This window comes from Panthera leo, chromosome B4 (genome assembly GCF_018350215.1).
Source record: "Panthera leo isolate Ple1 chromosome B4, P.leo_Ple1_pat1.1, whole genome shotgun sequence".
NCBI classification, from domain to species: Eukaryota; Metazoa; Chordata; class Mammalia; order Carnivora; family Felidae; genus Panthera; species Panthera leo.
The window spans coordinates 116,232,358-116,240,737 of NC_056685.1; the positions used below are offsets into that span (position 1 = coordinate 116,232,358).

Below are 8,380 nucleotides of genomic sequence, written 5' to 3' on the forward strand. Positions count from 1 at the left end.
CAGAATCCAAAGCAGGGTGACCTGAGCTGAAGTCAGATACTTTAAACGACTGAGCCACCCAGGTGCCCCACAAGTTTGTTTTTTCTTCTGTAAAATGAAGGGGTATGACTAAATAAAGGAACTTCTTAGTTATTGAAAACTCATTGGTTTGTTTAAAAGTATTTATTTATTTTTTTGTTCGTTATTTAAGTAATCTCTACACCCAACATGGGGCTTGAGCTCACACCCTGACATTGAGAGTCACATGCTCTTTGGACTGAGCCAGCCAGGTGCCCCCTCATTGTTCTTTTTATTCCTAACTTTTAGTTCTATTTTTGCTTTTCCATTTCATTCATTCGTTGACTCATTCATCAGTCCTTCATTCCGTCCACATGTTCCAGGCACTACGTGGTACACTGGGAACACAAACATAAGATATGGTAACCCCTTCCCTCACAGGCTTGAGGTATGGATAGGTAAATTCAATGTAGTGTCACAATAGAGGCATTTACAAAGTGCTATGGGAAAATGGTGGAGAGAATGTGGGGTGGGATGAGGATGAGGATGGGGAGCAGAAAACTTGACAAGGAGTTGACGTTTACAAAGACTCTCAAAGAGTCAGTAGGAGTGCTCGCTTCGGCAGCACATATACTAAAATTGGAACGATACAGAGAAGATTAGCATGGTCCCTGCGCAAGGATGACACGCAAATTCGTGAAGCGTTAAAAAAAAAAAAAAAAAAAGTCAGTAGGAGATTGCTAAAACAAGTGCACATGGGACTTTAAGGCCAACTTTTTTTTGGTGAAGCTGTGCTTGTACTGTCTGTGATCAGCTGCTTCTAGGATTGATTTAGCTAATTTGGCTGGTTGGACAAGCATCTTTTCCGCGTTTCTCACTTCATGTTTTCTTCCCCCAGAAACTATTCTCTTTCAAAGAGGACTGACTTCCCAGACACAGTTGTATTTTATAAGTCTTTATCTCTCTAAAAGTCTAATATTCTAGCATGAATCTAAAAGACTGTATTAGAGGGGCACCTGGGTGGCTCAGTTGGTTAAGTGTCTGACTCTTGATTTTGGCTTTGGTCATGATCTCACAGTTGTGGGATTGAGCCCTGAGTCAGACTCTGTGCTGATGGTGTGGAGCCTGCTTGGGACTCTCTCTGTGCCCCAACCCCCCTCTAAATAAATGAATAAACATTAAAAAAAAGATTGTGTTAGAGTATTATGAAGTGATATCGTGTCAAAACTCTGGAACTAGGTGTGACCAGGAAGGATTTTCAGAGTATTAATTAGAAAAAAATTTCAGTGATTTTGGAGTCAAAACAGACTTTCATTCAGATTCTCTTTACCTGTGAAATGGGTGATCTCACAGAGTTGTTTTGAGGATTGAATGAGCTAATATATGTAAAAATAGACATAGCCAATTACTTAGGTGCATGATAAATGGTATGTGTTTGCTGATAGTGGTGATAGTACCTTATTATGGTGATGCATTTTGTTGCTGAAGATAGCAATAGCTATAGTAAGAATGAACTACAGAGTTAAAAGTACTAGATTAGAGGGTTGCCTGGCTGGCTTAGTTGGTAGAACATTCAACTCTTGATTTCAGGGTTGTTAAGTCTGAGTCTCATGTTGGGTATATAGATTACTTAAAAATAAAAAATATATACATATATTTTTTGAGAGAGTACACACTTGCACACAAGCAAGGGACAGAGGGGCAAAGGGAGAGGTAGAGAGAGAATCTTAAGCAGGCTCCACTCCCAGTACAGAGCCCAATGTGGGGCTCAATCTCATGGCCATGAGATCATGGCCTGAGCCAAAATCAAGAGTTGGATGCTTAACCAACTAAGCTACCCAGGCACCCCAAAAATAAAATCTTGAAAAAAAAAGGTACTAGATTAGATGGTAGCAGATGATGATTTGTAACTCTGACAACCATTGTGCCTTATTATAGAGTAGAGATCAATTTCTTGATGATCCAGTTTAAAGTTATATTGGTCATACATCTTTATTTGTTCTTAAAATTTTTTTAAGTTTATTAATTTTTTTTAGTAATCACCATACCAAATGTGGGGCTTGAACTCATGACCTCGAGATCAAGAGTTGCATGGCCTTCTGACTGAGCCAGCCAGACGCTGCTGTTTGCTATACATCTAATATAGGGACAAATGGGTAATTATTTCTATGAAGTTTTATGTAATTTTCAAAAAATGTTTATTTATTTATTTTGAGAGAGAGAGTACACATGTGTGAGTAGGAGAGGGACAGAGAGAGGGAGGGAGAGAGAGAACCCTGATGTGGGGCTTGAACTCACAAACCATGAGATCATGACCTGTGCTGCAATCAAGAGTCAGATACTTAACTGAGTTACTCAGGTGTCCCACTTTATGTAATTTTTATAGTTAAAAAATGTTAAAGGAAATAATGGTGGGAAGAAGCTCCATTTCTAGACATCTGTCTCTGCACAGTCCAGGGGAGGAATTCTTCAGGGCCAGTCTGGCATTGGAGAAAAAGGGAGAAGAGAAGTTTGGGTTACAGAAGTGGGTACCTCACCTCCTGAGGTGCTTAGAAAGGAGATGTACATTTGAAAGTGAGAAAGTTCGCATTAAAAAGCCAGGGAGGGGCACCTGGCTGGCTCAGTTGGTAGAACTAGAGCATGTAACTTTTGATCTTGGGGTTGCTTGAACCCCATGTTGGATGTAGAGATTACTTACCAATAAAATCTTAAAAAAAAAAAAGTAGCGAAGGATTACAGGGCTATGTCTTTACTCTGTAGATAGTAAAGTCCTGGAAAAAAAAGATAATGAAAAAGAGGAAAATATAGTTTTTCATGGTATCTGTCATCTCACCTATGACACTGAAGAAGGTGCAGCTCTAAACCTATTCCTCAATCTACCAGACTGTGAACATATGATCCTCAACCATGGAAAAATATACAAGAAAAAAATATTTGGAAAGAATATGCCAAATGTAATAGTCCTTTCTTTAATTGTTAGGATTATGGGTGATTAATATCCTTTTTAAATTCTTTGTAGTCATTTACACATTCTACAATAAGCATATATTGTTTTTATTAAAAAAATTCATTTAAAAATATTTAACAAGTCTATCACCTATCCAGTGGGAGCTATTGTGTTAATGGTATCTATTATTTCATAAACACTCACTTTTATGCCCAGGGACTATGCATGCAGCTTTGTAAGTATTTTGTCATTTAATCCTCACACTAAGCCCATGAAGTATATACTGTTATTCCCATTTAGAAATGAAGACACTGAGGTATGGAGATCAAGTAACTTGTTTTAGGTCATGTAGTTAACAGGTAGCAACACCAGGATTTGAATCCAGGAAGACTCCAGAGATTCCTATGTATACTTACTTCTACTATGTACAGTGCTTTGGTCTATACATACACTGAGACAACTGGCAGCTCTCAACTTCGGGTCTGCTTTTAGGTATGCCACACACAACATTTATTTGGTGGCTTATAGCTTATTTTAATGTTAAAAGCCTTCCGATGCTCTGATAATATTTTTGTTTTTCTTACAATTCTTGGGAAAACAGGTATTTCATTAGGAAGATAAACTAAAGAATTGAATTCAAATATATACATAAAAGTTTGTTTCATTTCTGAACAAACTGAACAATGCTATAAAATTCTTTTTTTATGTCATTAGTGTAGCTTTTGCTTTTTAAAAACATTTTATTTCACTTATTTTTTTAAGTTTATTTTGTTAGTACTGTCTACACCCAATGTAGGGCTCCAACCTCAGTTTGAGAGTCACACGTTCCATTGATTGATCCAGCCAGGCCCTCCTGTAGCTTTTGCTTTTTAAGCCACTGTGTCCTAGAGCTAGGTTTCTAGCTCCTGTGAATGAGTGTTTTTAGGAATACAGTTAAACTTTGGATTGGAATAACTTGTTCTGCAAGTGTTCCTTAAAATGAGCAAATATTTGTAATAAATTTTAACTTGATAAATGAGTGATGTCTTGCAATGCAAGTAGTATGTGATGCTGAATGTCACATGATCACAGTGGGCCAATGGTTCTTGAAATTTGCTTTGATATGCAAGTGCTTTGGATTGCAAGCATTTTTCCAAAACTAAACTATGCTCACAAACCAAAGTTTTACTGTAATTGCAAAGAAGCAGAAAATGTGAACATTTTTTCTTCAGTTAGTGCAACCACTGTAGGAAGATGCTTTTTTGGAAAGTTGAGCAAGAGTAGTAATGTAGATCAAGAGTATAATTTTTGTTTTTGTTTTTAAGTAAAGTCTATGCCCAAAGTGAGGCTTGAACACACTACCTGGAGATCAAGAGTCACACACTCTACCAACTGAGCCAGCCAGGTGCCCCATGAGTGTAGTTTTGGTATAGAATATCCTTCTGTAATTCTTTAGCAAACAGTTTTCATACCAAAAACCATTAAGAACCTAGGAATGAACCTAATCAAAGAGGTGAAAAATCTATACACTGAAAACTATAGAAAGCTTATGAAAGAAATTGAAGAAGACCCCCTCCCCCAAATAGAAAAAACATTCCATGCTCATCGTTTGGAAAAATATTGTTAAAATGTTGATACTATCCAAAGCAATCTACATATTCAGTGCAATCCCTAAAAAATAACACCAGCATTCTTCATGAGCTAGAACAAACAATCCTAAAATTTGTATGGAACCACAAAAGACCTCGAATAGCCAAAGCAATCCTGAAAAAGAAAACCAAAGCTGGAGGCATCACAATTCCAGGCTTCAAGCTGTATTACAAAGCTGTAATCATCAAGACAGTATGGTACTGGCACAAAAGCAGACACATACATCAATGGAACAGAAGAGAGAACCTAGAAATGGACCCACAAACATATGGCCAACTAATCTTTGACAAAGCAAGAAAGAATATGCAATGGACAAAAGATAGACTCTTCAGCAAATGTGTTGGGAAAACTGGAAAGCAACATGTAGAAGAATGAAACTGGACCACCTTCTTACACCATACACAAAAATAAATTCAAATGGTGTAAGAAGGTGGTCCAGTTTCATAAGTAAACATAAGACAGGAAGCCATCAAAATCCTACAGAAGAAAACGGGCAACAACTTCTTTGACCTCGGCCACACCAACTTCTTACCTGACATGATTCCATAGGCAAGGCAAAAGCAAAAATGAACTATTGGGACCTCATCAAGATAAAAAGCTTCTGTACAGTGAAGGAAACAATCAGCAAAACTAAAAGGCAACCGATGGAATGGGAGAAGATATTTGCAAATGACATATCAGATAAAGGGTTAGTATCCAAAATCTATAAAGAACTTATCAAACTCAACACCCAAAAAACAAATAATCTGGTGAAGAAATGGGCAAAAGACATGAATAGACGCTTCTCCAAGGAAGACATGCAGATGGTTAACAGACACATGAAAAAATGCTCCATATCTCTCATCACCAGGGAAATACAAATCAAAACCACAATGAGATACCACCTCACGCCTGTCAGAATGGCTAACATTAACAACTCAGGCAACAACAGATGTTGGAGAGGATGAGGAGAAAGAGGAATCCTTTTGCACTGCGGTAGGAATGCAAACTGGTGCAGCCACTCTGGAAAACAGTATGGAAGTTCCTCAAAAAATTAAAAATAGAACTACTGTATGACCCAGGAATTGCACTGCTAGGTATCCAAAGGATACAGGAGTACTGATTCAAAGGGGCACATGCACCCCAGTGTTTACAGCAGCACTATCGACAATAACCAAAGTATGGAAAGAGCCCAAATGTCCATCGATGAATGAATGGATAAAGAAAATGTGGTATATATATACAACGGTTATTACTTGGTGATCAAAAAGAGTGAAATCTTGCAACAAGGTGGATGGAACTAGAGTGTATTATGCTAAGTAAAATAGGTCAGTCAGAAAAACACCAATATCATGATTTCACTCATGTGGAATTTAAGATACAAAAGAGATGGACATAAGAGAAGGGAAGCAAAAATAATATAAAAACAGGAAGGGAGACGAACCATAAGAGACCCTTAATACAGAGAACAAACTGAGGGTTGCTGGTGGGGTGTTAGGTGTGGGGATGGGCTAAATGGGCAAGGGGCATTAAGCAGGACACTTGTTGGAATGAGCACTGGGTGCAACATGTAGGTAAGGGTGAATCACTAAATTCTATTCCTGAAATCGTTGTTACACTATATGTTAACTAATTTGGATTTAAATTTAAGAAATAATTTTAAATAAAATGCAAATAATTTGAATTCAGCAGTATGTAAACCATGAAAAAAAGAGAATCTGACGTTTTAAATATATCTTAAATCAAAAGTAAAAAATCAAAGTTAAAAAAAAAAAGTTTTCAGCTTTGGAAGAGACCTGATAAAGTCCAGCCAAGTGGTTGACATCTGGACATCCTTGAGTGCCCTCCTCATTTCCCTCCCATCATCTTCCCTTGTCCTATGATTCTAGTAACAAAGGACTCACAGTTTCCAGAGGCAGCCCTTCTGTTTTAGGACTGCTGTTGGTAACTTTTTCTGATGTTGAGTAGAAACAAGTCTTCTGGTAGCTTTTTATTTGTCCTACAAATGATTGAAAGAACAATTTTAATAGATCTGAAACAAATTTTAGTCTTTTTTTATTATGTGTGATGGCAGAAGTGAACCCTCAGTATGCTCTGTATCATTATGGATTTATCAGTTAGTGTTCTTTATATGATACTTTTGTTTCTCCAAGTGTTTTCTGTAGAGTACATTGTATTTTGGCTTACCCTGTCATCTGAGAGGAGGCTGGGATAACTCAAGTACACACACACCTCCTTTCCTAATCCTTACAAAGTAGATCTTATTATTTCCATTTTACAGATAAGGAAACTGAAGTTAAATAATTTCAAAATCACAAAACTAGAAAATAGCTGCATTGGCACTTAGATCTTAGGGTTTCCAAGGGATTAATGCCTGGACTTTGAATCCTTATACTTTACATTGTAATTAATATGCTAAATATCAGATCAAGTGGAATATCTGTGGTAGCAAGGTAAGAGACCTGAGAAGGTCACAGAATTTGTTTGGAGTTGGAATCAGTCTTGCAGTATATCTTGGTTTTGTTTCTACTTGTTTGTGTAGTCTACTGGATGTTATTGGCTTGAAAATATAAATTTGGCTCATTTTTTCCTAAGTGCTTGTAGACAGAGGTGCCTGTTTGATCCTTTGATTTAAAAAGAACCTGTTTAGTATCTTTAGGACTATACGGATGGCATACTGCTACAAAATTAGACTATGCTTCTATTTTGAGATGATTCCATTCTAGGATTCCGGTTAGATTGCTTTTAAGACATAGTATAAAACTTCCCATAAGCGTGACCATTTCTGAAGAAGCCCAGTGCTGAGACAAGTAAATATAGTCATTTCCCCAGAGGATTAGGGAGAGTATTTTGGTACAAGGATACCTAGCACCATCTTCAAATGGACAGGATTTTTGCTAATAAGTTAATAAGTCAAATTTAGTTAATAGATGGGAAGGGTCAGGAGTAACAGTCAAAAACAAAAGCCTTTATTTTCAAAATATCCTAAACTCTAAACTCCCCAGAGATGGTTTAAGTATATATCAAAGCATCTTCCATCCCTAATGGGACAGAAATAAATCACAGTTCTCTGAATTCTCTTTTCTTTCAGGCTCACCTGCCCACACTTCAGAACTTTCTGAATTCTCAGACTTTATACCGATGGCAGACCCCAGCTCCACTCATCCAAAGCTTTCCATTTTGGTCAGTTTGAATCCCTATGAGGCAACTGCTTTCAGAAGGGTAGGTATTATGAGCTCACATAGGGCTGTGGGGGAGGGGTGAGCTGATCTGTGGGGACTCCCCTATTTAGTAGCTGGTCACTCCACTTCAAACAAATCTGCATCACACTGAGGGTTTCCACCCCTTTTTCTAACCCATTTGTCCCTAGTGCCTGGGGTTTTGGGTCCTGGGGAGCCATTCTCATGTTATCTTCTCTTTGTTTTTAGGTTGCATTCTGCCTTAACCATAATTATCGTTTATTCTGTACCTTTTAGTTTGGTGGGGAATGCTGAAGTTTTGCTAGCCTTTCAGTTGCTGCCACTCAGGTCCTTTCTAAAGGACAGAGGCTCAAATATCAATTCCTTGATTTGTCCCTGGCTGGCTGAGAAAATCTTAGTGTTGGAGGGGGTTTCTGAGCCCAAATTTCTCTTTCAATTTTCTTTGGTGAAAAAAAAGCAGCTCTTCCCGTTTCTGAGTCTTTCATCTCTTAAACTTCTTTGAGGATCGTTCTATCCTCAGAAAAACACAATTTTAGAGGTTCACAGACCTTCCAATACCTAAGAATATACCATCTCCAAATTAGGAACCCTGCCTGCTCTAGTGTCTTTCTGGAGTCATATGGGTTCT

At 37.7% G+C, this 8,380-nt stretch overlaps 1 protein-coding gene and 1 non-coding gene across 8 annotated transcripts in view; one reads left to right on the top strand and one right to left on the bottom strand.

Annotated features, from left to right (window-relative positions):
• Window positions 1-7,753, bottom strand: part of USP44 (ubiquitin specific peptidase 44) — a 55,236-nt gene extending 47,483 nt beyond the window's left edge. For all 7 annotated transcript variants that reach the window (XR_006205039.1, XM_042947416.1, XM_042947414.1 and 4 more), the window contains exons 1-2: window positions 7,650-7,753; window positions 6,457-6,551 (exon numbers count right to left, since the gene is read on the bottom strand). The gene's annotated coding sequence lies outside the window, so the exon portion shown is untranslated. The remainder of the gene's footprint in view (window positions 1-6,456; window positions 6,552-7,649) is intronic.
• LOC122225669 lies at window positions 607-713 on the top strand. Its single transcript, XR_006205285.1, has one exon. It is a non-coding gene; the product is annotated as a U6 spliceosomal RNA (small nuclear RNA).
• Window positions 7,754-8,380: the final 627 nt, after the last annotated feature.